The sequence below is a fragment of the Micromesistius poutassou genome (assembly GCF_964030765.1).
Source record: "Micromesistius poutassou genome assembly, chromosome: 24".
Classification (NCBI taxonomy): Eukaryota; Metazoa; Chordata; class Actinopteri; order Gadiformes; family Gadidae; genus Micromesistius; species Micromesistius poutassou.
The window spans coordinates 3,065,712-3,080,501 of record NC_140294.1 but is presented as its reverse complement, the minus strand read 5'-3'; positions in this window follow the sequence as shown (position 1 = coordinate 3,080,501).

The following is a 14,790-nucleotide window of genomic DNA, read 5'->3' as shown; positions in this document are numbered from 1 at the left end:
TCCGCCAATGACTCCTACAGACAGAAACATTCCACAGACATAGTCTGTGCCATCAATGGTCACATTTGATGTCTTGTAGATTGTGTCACTAGTTGTTTGTGCTCTAATGTGTACTTGAGCAACCTCTGGTAGAGCTGAAATCAGAACAGATTCAATCCTGGATGCCTGAGTTTTTGGCTTGAAAAATGATGGTGCAGCAAGATGACATGCCATCATGTGTTGGTGTCTGATTGCCATCGTCTTCAAAATTTCAAAAATTTCAAAATCAAAAACTTCAAATTTTTGAAGTTTTGAGCGTCATGCACCACTCTTTTGAAAAAGCGGTGCTTGGCCTCAAACCGCATGGTCCAAACGTGCAGCAAGGGCCCAAAGCTCTTGATTAGAGCAGGATAGTGCTCCACATAATGATGTTTAGGACGGAGCCTAACCTCAGGGAAAACCTCTAGCAGTGCCTGTCTATGATCACTGATTTTGCACTCAAAATAGTCCAAGGTTTCATCAGTAAATGATGGGCACAATGCTAACTCTACCACCTCTTTCAGCTCCATCAAAACTGCCCACGCCTTATCACCCTCTGGTACTACACTGCCAACAAGCAATGGAAGAATTCGGAGCAGAGTGGCATTTTCATGTCCATTACCTCCAATCATTCCTCGAGAAAGAAACGTTTTGGGAGGTGGCTGAGGCCTATCCACTTTATCAGTGTGCTGATATGGGAATGAGGTAATCTTGTTGTTCAAATACTCTAAAGTGAAGTACTTCTGCCGGATCATCTCAAAGAGAAAGCTCCATGGGAACGATACCTTCCAGAAGATTGTGGAGTATATCAGGAGGCCAAAGTGGCTGCTCAAAGTGTCACTTTCTTGCACAGTTTGCACATGCAAGTCATGGCTAGCTTTGGTTCTCTGAGGAAACTTCCTCTCTAACTTCAGTTACTTGAAACTGTTCAACTGAGCCCATACAGAATCTGCAAACATGACATCTAAATGACTCTACAAAGCCACCTAATCCATGAGCAGCCAAATTGTCAGCAGAAACACAAAATACAGTGCCTCTGACATTCTGACCGACTCTTTCGATGAAGACACCGTCTTTTTCCAGGGTATGAACATCACGCAGCAATGGAGCAAGTACAGCTGCATATCCATACTTATGGACGTCCGTTACTAAGTATTGTTAGCTGTATAGCATGTAATGCTGATCTGTATTTTGGTGGGACATTAGCGAGGACCCAATATACAGCGCAAAATTTGTGAATTTTGCGTGATGTGCCAAGCGGATTGCAAATTTCAAGATCATCAATATATAGCTGGAGTGGTAGGATGAGATCCCCCGTTGACAGCAACTCATTTTCAAGGAAATGAGAGCCATTGGAGCATGATAGATATTGACCAGATGCAGTATTTGTTTCAGTAATCTTGTTAAGAATGTCTGTGTTTTTAAACAACTCTTGAATCATCGAAAGGATAGGAACATACATGCTGGTATGTCCAGGTTCCTCCAACTGATATTCCACTGGCATTACATAAGGATAGTTGCGCTCAATAAAGGTTTTTCTGCGCTTATGTGAACTCAACTCGGCACCTTTAGAGATTGATGTAGCCAGAACATTGCAGTACATGACAGCGGTAACAACTTCACTCAGTGTAGGTTCTGTAATAATGTGACCATTTCTTTGCAGTATGTCACCAACTGCCTCTTTGATCAACTGCTCAGATAAGGAGAAGATCTGATTCAAGTGGTCTACTATTTCCTGAGTAACTGTGTTTGAGACATGGAGGATAGCCTGCATCTTTAGGAATAAGGAAGATACGTTTCTTTTAAGTTGATTTCTTAGACTGCCAGTGTCACACTGATAATTCCCCACTTCTCTGCTCGGGCCTGGGCATTCTTCATGCAAATCACTTGTTTCCTCAGAAATACTGGGTTGAAGATTATGGGGTTCCTCACTGACAATATCAGTTTGAAAGTCTGATGCAAGAACACCTTCTTGGTGTTCTCTACTTTTATGGGAATTGATAGCTGCAATCCTTATATGGGCACGTCACTGTTTCATGATTTTTCTAATGCTTTTTGAGATGACTGAAAACTGTTTTAGAAAAGGGTTGCTGATATGTGCATAAAGGGCATTTAAATAACACAGTCCCCTGACTTTGCTCTGTACAACTGCTAGGTTGTGCTGTATGATATCTTGACAGATGAGTACTCAGTGCATTAAGTGTCTGAAATGTACAAATGCAATCAGTGTAGAGGCATGGAAGAGGGCTGATTCTGGAATAGTGGCTGTGCTGCAGCCTGTAGTGTCTAAATAACTGTATTCTGGAGGTGAAAGAAGCGGCGCACAACTTACAGTTCCAGATCATTCTTGAACCAGCAACCTAAAAAGCAAAGAAAAAAAAAGACAAAGTTTAGACCACGATATAAAACTATTAGCTTACCAAAACATGATCATGGTACAGCTAACACTGCTTTAAAATTACAACATGTTTTCCCCAAAACGATTTGTTTTATATAACGTCTATAGATGGGAAATAGCATAAGTAGACTTATTCGTCCATCTTGGACTCCAATACTCCAGCCAATACAAAGTTAAGCAAAAATATGATCTGTGCAGTGCCAAATATTAAATATCAATTAGGAAAAATTGTATTTATGAACAGAACACATTCATGAATTGTTGACTTGAATACAGCAAAAAGCTATATTTTGATCAAACAGGCAAGTAGAATAAACGACAATACGTGTATATGGGAGAGCAATTGAAGTTATTGGTATTAAGACAGAAAGGGGGGGTGAGAAAGAGGGGTGGTTGATAGAAGAATTCACATTCATTGGATTACCTGGTATCTTTATCACATCGCCAGTTATCTTCCTTAACTCTGGCTTAACTTCTTGAAACTGGAACAGATAGATGCAAAGGCATTAACTGATCTGAAAATGAACAATTAAAAGCATTCAAAGAGTGTCATATTATAAATACTTCAATTTATAAATTGTCCCGTTAATGATCTTTTCAGTCGATCCCAAAGTGTCAAGCTACTGACGCCATCAAGCAAAATTAACATAACTGTAAAAAGCAGACACACTTGAACTTTACTGCATGGTAGCTTGCAAGCAGGGTCGTTTAAAACTGACGCAGCACACGTGGGCGGGCAGTTGACTCGTGTTCTGTTAACCATGCGATATACATGGCCAATATGATTTTCGGTGTACGTGTATGGAAAAACACGTTGAAATTGCAACATATTTTAATAAATCTTAATTATATGTTGAATACGTACAATCAAATGGCACTGATAAGTTGCCGAAAATTAAGAAGTGTGGCAAAACGTCGGCATTATCCAAGCTCCCGACTTAATTGGTTAGCAAGCTAACCATGCAGTGTCAAGTTACATGGCTATGACTTGTGTTGTAGGCCTACGTGTATGAAAAACACATTGAAATTCCAAACAAATATTTAAAAAGTCTTAATTGTATGTTGCATACTTACAATTCATCAAATGGCGCTGATAGTTGGCGAAAAAAAGTAGTATAAACGAGTATAGATTGGATTGACGTTCAGGCGTGCAGCTCCTTCTCTCCTTTCATTCGCCCACTGAGTCACACATGGCACCTTTACCATGCGTCTCACGTCGGGTGACGTCAGACGAATTTACGTAGAAACTGTAGACTTCTAAATACCCTTACATTTATCATTTTAATCTGTGGTTACTAGGGCTGTCACAATTGCTAAAGAATGACGTTCGAATCCCTCTAAAAAAAACAAAACATATATTCAAAATTCGAGTATCTATATTTGCGCATTATGTCAATAACAGGACAAACTAATACAACGAGACATAACTACTTGTATAGGTCGTTTATTTAAGTTTAAACATATTTGGCAACATAATATCTTCACAAAAACAAGTAAATTAACTAATGGCCAGCAGACCTCGCGCTCTCTCTCTCTCTCTCCCTCTCTCCTTCTCCCCCTCTCCCTCTCTCTCCCTCTCTCTCCCTCTCTCCCTCTCTCTCTCTCTCCCTCTCCCTCTCTCCCCCTCTCCCCCTCTCCTTCTCCCCCTCTCCCTCTCTCTCCTTCTCTCTCTCTCTCTCTCTCTCTTAGTTAGTTATAATAACAGATTTTACGTTTTCACTACTTATTCCAATTAAACCATTCAGGTTTAGCATGTAATTACTTATTTCTATTAAGTTATACTTCAATTAAGTTTTTAAGTAATGCTTACTCTTACACAAAATAGTTAAATTTAATAAAAAAATATTAGTTACAATTACTCAAAAAGGAAGAACATGTTACACCAACTTGACATAATTAAGTTAGTATAACTTTTTCTAAAACTTTGAGTATGTACTACTTAATCTATTTAATTACTTTGAACGTTCGGGTTTACAGCCGCTTAGTGGCGTTCCAGCTGTAGGCTACTATCTCATCATTACATAAAAGTGTGTCGCTGTGTACAGGTTACAGGCTACTCTGTGGTCTAGAGAATAGACAACAAAGTGGACACACACACACACACACACACACACACACATACACACACACACACACACACACACACACACACACACACATACACACGCATCCTTACACAAACGGTGTGTTCTTTGATTGATAATAATATAAGAAAGTTAGATAATATAACAGTTTGTGTATTTGTCACCAACAGCAAATGACTGCAGTGTCATTGAGTTTGCTCCCTCACATTCTATAAAGGAGGAAATACTACATCATATGTGAATCACACATTGTATTTGACATCAAGATTACTGTGTGCTGCTGTCGCTAAACCCACCCAGCCGTAGAAAGGAAATACGTCATCCACAACCAACTGATAACATTCGCTCCAGCAAATTGTCATACCACAAGTGTTTTTGTCTAGTTTTGTTTTAATAATTCACCAAAATGTGAAGTGAGTGAGTGTGAAGTTTCACAGGCAGACCCTACCAGAAGTTTAAAGAATTAAGTATGGAGTGGACATTACAAACTAAGATAGTAGATTTTAATCTGTCTGTCGATAGAATGAGAATAAAATAAATCCATCCACAACTCTATTTACCCTGGGAAGTGACTTCAAACACTGCAATGGTAAACTCAACAAAACAAATCAAAAATATTATATACTTATAGTTGCTACTGACTTCAACGTTTTGTGACAACAACTTCACCATTGTCTCTGGTGATGTTTGGCAAAGTGGCAATGGTATGATATTTACTCATTCGAATATAAAAAAAGAACTAGACCTATGTTAAATATTTTGTGTTGTCCTTACATTATACTAAATGTTCAAACCTAGAGGACCATAATATGACTTTAATGGGATGAAAGGGAAGCACACCTTATAATATATATCCACCTGATAAAATACTGCAAATCAATGCCCTAAATCCAAATCTGTTCATTTATTTTTTAAAGCTGGTCAATTTGTTATCAGGGAAGAGTGGTTTGGTGTTTGGCTAACTGGTCCCACGCTTACCATGGCAACTGGTTCTCTCTCTCTCTCTCTCTCTCTCTCTCTCTCTCTCTCTCTCTCTCTCTCTCTCTCTCTCTCTCTCTCTCTCTCTCTCTCTCTCTCTCTCTCTCTCTATTTTGTACCTAGGCAACGCTCAACTGACTGGTCAAACTCTGCCTCTCTCGGTTCCAAGTTGGCAAGGGTCCTCATGGCTAACTTTCTGAAGGGGGGGGGGGGGGGGGGGTGGTGGGAGGGGGGGCACAGTGGGCAGGGGGCAGGGTGCGGGGAACTACCGGTCTGAATAGTCTCTTCTCTACACTTGGATTGAACCCACTCTCATGTGCTGTTTCCCATTGTAGGCCTTGTAATATATATATATATATATATTAGACAGCAAATTATATATTATTGAATATTATTATTGTACACCTACTGAATATATACATTGGGAGCAATGGGCAGGGAGTTATTCTGATGTTACATTATTATATATTTATTATATACCGCTGTCTTAGTGAGTCTTTTCAGTAGCTTGATTTGTGGAAATAACAACAAACACTGTAAAGGTTATGGAGAATAGTCTTGTAAGCTAGACATTTTAAGCTTAGATAGGCCTACACTACATTTGTCAGGCCACAGTACACAGTCGGGGCGCGATTTTTTTCCCCAAACAGGTTTGCCTTTTCACGCCTCTGATTGGTTAGAATGCCTCTCCTCCGATTGGTTATGGTTAGGGTTAGGGTTAGGGTTTGGGTAAGGGTTAACCCTAACCATAACCCATAACCATAACCCTAACCCTAACCCTAACCATAGCTCCCGCAAACAGCTAGGACTAATCGAAACACGATCTAAAGGAGGACCCCCCCATTTTCTAGTAGCCTACCGCCACAGGTCGATTCAATATTGTCAAATAATTCCGTATCCATTATCTCTCTGGTAACAGATTTTTTTTATCTTAGCATTTACGGCCCGAATGCCGTAAGTGAATACCGTCTATGTTGTTATATTCAACAAAGCGTAGGCCTATCGTTTGTGTAATGTGTACACTTGATCACGCAGCCGACAGTCTGACTCTGAACACGTTGAGCTCGCCCCGCTATAAAAGTTAAAATGTGCTTCGACATTTGACACAAAAAAAAACACATCCTTTTACTCACCAAAACTCTGGTGGCGAGGCGTCCGGTCGGGGTCTGTTCTGTTGTGGCGGAGTTACATAGTCGCCGGACGGGACTGATGAAGGAGGGTACGGGAGCGGACTGTTCGCGAGGACACCACGGTTCCATCTGACGCGTGCTGCAGCTGGAGCACGGGAGACTCCGCCAGCTCCTGTGCGCTTCTTGAAGAGCGGGAAACAACAACAAACCCGACCAATGCGCTTCCTCCAGTGTGCGGGAACAACAAGGTGTGTGTGTGTGTGTGTGTGTGTGTGTGTGTGTGTGTGTGTGTGTGTGTGTGTGTGTGTGTGTGTGTGTGTGTGTGTGTGTGTGTGTGTGTGTGTGTGTGTGTGTGTGTGTGTGTATATATACCAGGAACTGCATCATGACTAAACCGTAGCCTATGCTGTTCAGTGCGTGAATTATTTATTGAAATGCACGCTGTTACACATTGCCTAACGCATGTGTCCTGAGCCCGCCGCTCCAGTGGTGTATGCAGTGTATTGTTATATGCTTATACGGCGTATTTCAAGTCTATGAGGGAGAATTGGCCAACCACAGGCCAACTTTAAAATATAACTGTTACTGTAACTGAACTGATATGAGCGCCAACAAAAATACATTATCCCTAGCACGATAAGCCTGGGTCTACACTGTTTCCTAATATAGGAGACAGTGTAGACATTATTTCCTATAATGCTGCAAAGTGCGAAGGCAACCTATTGTAATCGTTAGTTTTATTATTATTATTCCGCCACGTTTGACTTACACAGCCTAAACTGCTCGCACGCTTTTTATGAAACTTACTACAGTTGTAGAGGCTGACTCAAGATTAACAGAGAGCAAATGTTACACTGATTGGCACAAAGGTGGCGCTATAGCAACAGTCCAAAAATTCCCCAAGGATCCCAGGATTTTTGACTTAGACAAAAATCCTATAGCATCTGTCATCTATGGACCAATGTCTTGGCACAAAGGTGATTGGCACAAAGGTGGCGCTATAGCAACAGTCCAAAAATTCCCCAAGGATCCCAGGATTTTTGACTTAGACAAAAATCCTATAGCATCTATCACCTATGGACCAATGTCTTCAACCTGACATAAAGCGAAGTCTGTACACAATAAAGATTAAAGCACCCAGGAGCCATTGACTTCTAAAAAGGGTGTGGTTTAAAACGCGTAAAGACTTAAATGCTTATATCAACATCAAAATGGACTCCTATGATCTTGAGTCCAATACAAAAGTTGTTCAGAATCAAATTCTAAACAAGATAAAGTCAACATATTTTCAATTAGGGCGTGGCATCGAGATGGGCGGAATGTTTGATTTGAGTGGGACCAACTTAGTGGCTGTTGGGGACCAAAGTTCCAACTGCAACTTAATGCCAAAAAGCAAGGTTAACTTAAAGCCAAAAAGCAAGGTTAACTTAAAGCAATCATCATCATCATTGTATCTATATCGGGAAAATCCTACTCTCAATGTTGGTGACTAAATGTGGGGTTAACTTGAGTCAATCATCACACAAACTTGGTGTACTTAAAAAAGCAATGGTCAAGGTTAACCTGGCTAAATCCATATGGTTCATCCATATAGGACCATAGGGGGTACTACAGCAATTAATTGAAAACTTTACAGATTCATAACTCCTCAGCCATTTGACTTAGTCATGAAAGCCTATCACCAGATAAGCTGAGGCTATTCAATAACTGTCAGTTATGTTATTTTTAAGGTGTGGCAAGGAAATGGTTCCAAGGGACGGTTGATGGTAGCTTCCAAAGAAGTACCTTTACATTCCACCTATGATTTCATTAGCCAAAGGTATTACTTCAGGTTTCCTGATGGACAGGTTGGTTGCTCTTAGTAAGCAGAGAACCATTCTGCCCCAGCCATTGCCAATTTAGCCCACAATGATATGTTTTCGCTTGTTCTCTACCTGGTAGGATATTTTAAACTTTGAACTCTCCAACCCAATGTGTTACATCTATCGCTAATTGTGATAGGGCTGGCCTTGCGGTGGTAGAAGGAAGGGAGGCAGTGCAACTGATGTTGGGAAGGTAGTTACAGCTGTTTATTCAGTGTAACAAAAAATCTCAATGACTAACTAAACTTGAACATAACTTCAATAATCCAAACTCAAAGAAAATTAAAACTGCGCGCAGTGATGAACGGGACCTCGCGCCGGCTTGCAGCCGCCACTACGAGGTCCCGTTCATCACTGCGCGCAGTTTTAAAAAAAAATCGCGCCGGCTTGCGGCCGCGTCACGTGCCGTCGTAACATGTGTGCTGGCAAGATGTGCACATGTTAGGACCGCACGTGACGCAGCCGCAAGCCGGCACGAGGTCCCGTTCATCACTGCGCTCAGTTTTAAAAAAGCGCAGTTTTAAAAAAAATTCGCAAATTTATGTAATCTGTAGAAGCAGAGGTGCCCTGTGGTGTCCTGCTGATTGTTTTGACATTAACATGTATGACCACAATTAACTGAATTACATGTTCATTAACCCTACATCAATGATCCGATAAATTCCCTAGGAGGAGTTCGTTCAAATACAAGGCGAAAAAGTGCAAAAATTCCATTCAAAATGGCCAACTTTGGCGGTACGCCACGGACACGCCCTTCAACGTACAGTCACAAATAGCACGATTTTGTTTCAGCACCACTTCATGACTGTACTGACCAATTTGGAAGCAGATCTGATAAATTCCCTGGGAGGAGTTAGTTCAAATACAAGGCGACGGAATTCAAAAATGGCCAACTTTGACGGCACGCCACGGACACGCCCTTCAACGTACAGTCACAAATAGCACGATTATGGTTCAGCACCACTTCATGACTGTACTGACCAATTTTGAAGCAGATCCGATAAATTCCCTAGGAGGAGTTAGTTCAAATACAAGGCGACGGAATTCAAAAATGGCCAACTTTGACGGCATGCCACGGACACGCCCTTCAACGTATAGTCACAAATAGCACGATTTTGGTTTAGCACCACTTCATGACTGTACTGACCAATTTTGAAGCAGATCCGATAAATTCCCTAGGAGGAGTTCATTCAAATACAAGCCAAAAAAGTGAAAAAAATTCAAAATGGCCGCCAAAAGTGAAAATTAGAAATGCAAATAGCCGACTTCCTGTGGGGTTTGGGGCATGGGTCCAAGAGGCTTTTCTGTAGGTATGGGCATATTGTACGTGAATACTGAGTTTCATACATATTGGTGAAACGTGGCGCAGGGGCTGCTTTTTAAAGTTCCTGTAGGGGGCGCTACACACATGAGAAACACGAATTTTGGTATGTGAGCTAGAGGCACCAGTTTACACGTGTCCTGTGAATTTCATATTCATAACTATTACGGTGTCCGCAGAGTGATCGACCCTCCTCTGGCGGCCATGTTGTTTTTTTAAATCGACTTAATTTTTGGTGAGCAGTTAGAACTTTGGTACCTAACGGCCATTGAGTTGGTCCCGCTCAAATCAAACATTGCGTCTATGAACTGTGGCTATTTTAGTAACGGGCCACGCCCACTTCGATGCCACGCCCCATTTGAAAAATTGTTGACTTATTCTCGTTCAGAATTTGATTATGAACAACTTTAGTAGAGAGGTCCAACACCATAGGAGTCCAATTAATGTAGATATGTGCAATTTACTATTTTTGGGGTGAAAAACACACCCCTTTTTGAACTCAATGGCTCATGGGTACTTTGAAATTTATCCTACAGACTAATCCTTATGTCAGATTGAAGAGAATGGGCCATAGATGATATGTGCCAAAGGATTTTTGTCAAAGTCGAAAAACCTGGGATCCTTGGGGAATTTACTGTTTTTAACTAAATTCAAAATGGCGGGAAATCTGGCTACCGGAAGTGCTAAGTTAGTATCTGAAAATTTGTTCATTATGAGGATTTGCATATGTGTGCAAAGTTTCATGAGTTTAGGTCCAACCGGTGACGAGTTATGCTTGTGCAAACGTTGAAATTTTGGCATAGTTGGTATAGCGCCACCTAGGGGCGAATGTGAATTTGAGGGCTAGAATATCAAATTTTTCACCAGTCCCACAAAATGTGCCAAATAAAAATGAGTTTTCGAATATGTGCAGGGGGGGAAAAATGCAGTCGAAGATGAGGTAAAATAATAAGAAGAAGAATAAACATGAGGATTTCAATAGGGTCCTTGCCAAGTTTGGCTCGGTCCCTAATAACGGTCCTCCGCTTCGGCACTAATTTAGCCCTTGGCTGGTCCAGGAGCCAGGTGTTGCCACCAGCTCACCTGAGACCCTTCTACCCCCCCGACGTGATTTGGACCTGAATATAACACACCTGGCCTGACCCATCCCCCTTTAATTCAATTAAGTCTACCAGTACCCATTTCGATATACCTAACCCCACCCCTAGTTACACATATCACCCCAAACATGTTTGTCTAAAGACCATCCTCATACACCACTTTTCTGACCTCTTAAATATTCCCCAAGTCCCCCAAAACACCCCTCTCCTCCCACACACTTGATCTCGCCCGTATGACGTCACCCCCACAACGCACAAATGTTCTTCCGGACTTTACGTCGGGTTCTCCCGCAGTCACCGGCACCCGGAAGCCCGCACAACCGCAACGTAAGTGTTTTAACCCCTTGTCTTTGTTCATGCGACATTCGTACCGTGTCCCCTGACCGGCTCCCTTCTAATGTATTTTGTATTTGTGTGTTGCAGGTGGCGTCATGAAAGTGTTGCAGTGTTATGTTTGTGTGTGCCAATAAACGGGTGCTTTTGAATCGCAGTGTCAGTTCTGTTTATGTCCCCTGCCTATGGTAACGGGCAGCCGCACCGTTACATTTCCCCCCTCCCGTACAGACAACGCCTGTCGTCCCAGGGAAGGTACCGGCCCTTCCACGCCGGGCTCCATGCTCGCTCCATCATCCCCCTCTTCCGGGATGCGGGAAAGGAAATCCGCTACTCGGTTCGTAGCCCCCGGCCGGTAGGTCACGGTGAATCTGTATGGCTGGAGAGACAGGTACCACCTGGTAACCCGGGAGTTGGTGTCACGCATCCTCTCCAGCCACTGAAGTGTTCTGTGGTCGGTCTCCAGATGAAACGGTCTCCCCAGGAGGTAATACCTAAGGGAGTCCAGGGCCCACTTAATCGCCAGGCACTCCAGCTCCACCGCAGAGTACCGCCTCTCCCTGGGGAACAGCTTTCGGCTGATGTATGCAACCGGCCTCCGGCACCCGTCCACCTCCTGAAGCAGGACTGCACCGAGCCCCACCCCCGAGGCGTCTGTCTGGACAACGAACGGCCTGTCGAAGTCTGGGCTCAGCAGGACAGAGTCGCCACAGACTGCACCCTGGTTTTCTGTTTTTTCTGTGCCAGCTCCATGTTCTGATGCGCCAGTGCAGACATCTCTTCCAGCCGGCTCCTCATCTGGATGACATACAGTGCCACATTCTGACTCTCTTCTTTGGGCCCCTCCCAGAGCTCCTTCAACAGGTCCAAAGGCCCTCTCACTTGCCGACCATAAAGAAGCTCAAAGGGTGAGAAACCTGTGGAGGCCTGTGGCACTTCCCTGTATGCAAACAGGAGGTACGGCAGCCACTCGTCCCAATCTTTTCCGGTCTGCGACACAAAGCGGCGGAGCATGGTTTTGAGGGTACGGTTAAACCGTTCCACTAACCCGTCTGTCTGGGGATGATAAGGCGTGGTCTTGATGCCTTTAATGCCCAACAGACTGTACACCTGCCTCAGAAGTGTGGACAGAAAATTTGTGCCCTGATCAGTCAGTACCTCTCTTGGCACTCCCACCTGTGAAAATAGCTGCACTAGGCAATTGGCCACCTGTCTTGCCTTGATGTTCTTGAGAGGAAATGCTTCTGGGTATCTAGTGGCATAGTCACACAACACTAAGTACCCCCCTTTACTTCTCTCTAGTGGGCCAACTATATCCATCCCAATGCGTGCAAACGGTGTGTCAATGATTGGCAGAGAATGTAGGTGTGCCCGTGGGACTGCTCTCCCTGAGGTAAGCTGACACTCTGGACATGTAAGGACAAACTTGGATACATCCGTATACATATTTGGCCAGCTAAACCGGCTCCCTATTCTGGCCAGTGTTTTGTATTTCCTCAGATGTCCCGACCATGGGATAGAATGGACCAGGGTCATCACTCTCTCTCTTATCGGGCTAGGCACCACCAAGTTCTCACACTCCCCTTTCACTTGATACAGGATATCATTCTTCAGAATGTACTGTTCTTCCTGCATAACGCTACTCATGTTCTGTGTCCCTTTGACACCCCCTGTGGCTTTCTGAAACCATAGCTCCAGGGTCTTATCTTGCCTCTGCAACTCCCCAATGTTTGTGGGTATGTCTAACTCCAATGCCATGCTTGGTTGTGACCACTCTTGCTTCTCCTGACCAGCTTCAACTGTCATTTTCTGTCTGCATTTCTCCTGCCTTGACAAATGCTTCCGCTCACCTCTACTCTCCACGTCCAGCACCAACTCATCCTCTGCAAAGGGGAGCGCCCTCATCTCACTAGCCCTCTGGGCCCTCGTGACTGCATTACAGTGCTTAACCTGGGGGATTAAATCACATAAAATTGGTAGATCATGCCCCAACACAACTTTATAAGGCAGCTGGGGTGCTACAGCCACAGACATGAAAAAGGTCTGGCCACTCACGGTAAGAAAAATCTCAGCCGTAGGGTAACTCTTAACATCGCCATGGACACAGCATACTTTAACAGGGGGTTGTACCCTACACTCCTCCCCTGGGACTAGACTTTGATGAACCAGTGTTTGTGAACTGCCGGTATCAACAAGAGCCTTTGCAGCTTCTCCATTGACCAAAACCTGAACTGAGTGACCTGTGCCGTTAGGTGTACGTTGTCTATGTGGTGTGTGTGGTCTCGGTGTATAGCACATGTTTGTGTCCTGTGTTTTCTTCTCCTGACAGTTTTGTCTGGTGTGACCTGGTTTCCCACAGTGATAACAGTTAATGTCCTGTCTGGCACCTTCTGGCCATCTATTATAACTTGTGGGCCTACCATAAAACTGACCACGCTTCTCATCACCCCCATCAGACTTCCCTCTGGCTGAGCTCCACCGGCTTGTGCTGGGGCCTCTGGTGCCTAGTCGAGCCGACTGGAACACTTCTGCCAACCTGGCTGCCTCCTCTGCCGTCTTGGGGTCATGCTCTCGGATCCAGATGGCCATATCCGTGCTCAGCATATCCATGAACTGTTCCAGGATGATCATCTCTGTGATCTCCTTCACCGAATGCTTCTCTGGCCTGATCCACTTCTGGAGGTATTCTTTTAGTCTGACATACAATTCTCTTGGTGTCTCACCCGGAATCTCTGATGTGCGAAATCTCTGTCGGTAGGTCTCGGGCCTTATATTGTACTTTTTCATAATGGCTTCCTTAACCAGGGTGTAGTCATCTGTATCCTCCATATCCATGGCGATGAATGCACCGCGAGCCTTCCCGGTGAGCAGAGGCACCAGCCGTATGGCCCATGTGGACTCCGGCCACCTGCAGGTCCCTGCCACCCTCTCGAACGTGGCTAGGAAGTGTTCGATGTCATCCTCCTTCGATAGTGGGTGAAGCTTAGGATCCTTAAACCTCGTCTCTCTGGAGTCTCCCATCGATGACAGCTGCTGAGGTGTGTTGGCTCTTGACGACTCACTGCCTTGAATGTCTCCCACCTGACCCTGGAGTAGCTGGAATTGGTGGTTCATCGCCTTCCAGCGCTGATCCTGGGACTGTACCACTTTCTCCCATCTGCTTTCCCTCACTTCTTGGGCCTGTAGCATCGCCTTCATCATGCTCGCCAGCTCTGCCACTATTCCGTCCGCTGGGCTTCCGGTTCCTAAGGCTCCATCTCCCTCTGTTGGCCTGGTGCTGGTGGTATCCACTCTTTCATCCTCCTGCTGGGAACGGGAATCGCCTTCTTTGGCCGGCTTGACTTTCGGTCCCATCTTTTACACTGCCCCCTGTTGAGGCTTTCCCGTTACTTCTGACACCAATTGTTACCAGGCTGGCCTTGCGGTGGTAGAAGGAAGGGAGGCAGTGCAACTGATGTTGGGAAGGTAGTTACAGCTGTTTATTCAGTGTAACAAAATGTCCGTCAGGAGGCAAAAAAAACAAATGAATAAACAAAAAAACTCAGAACCCCAAAAAAATCTCAATG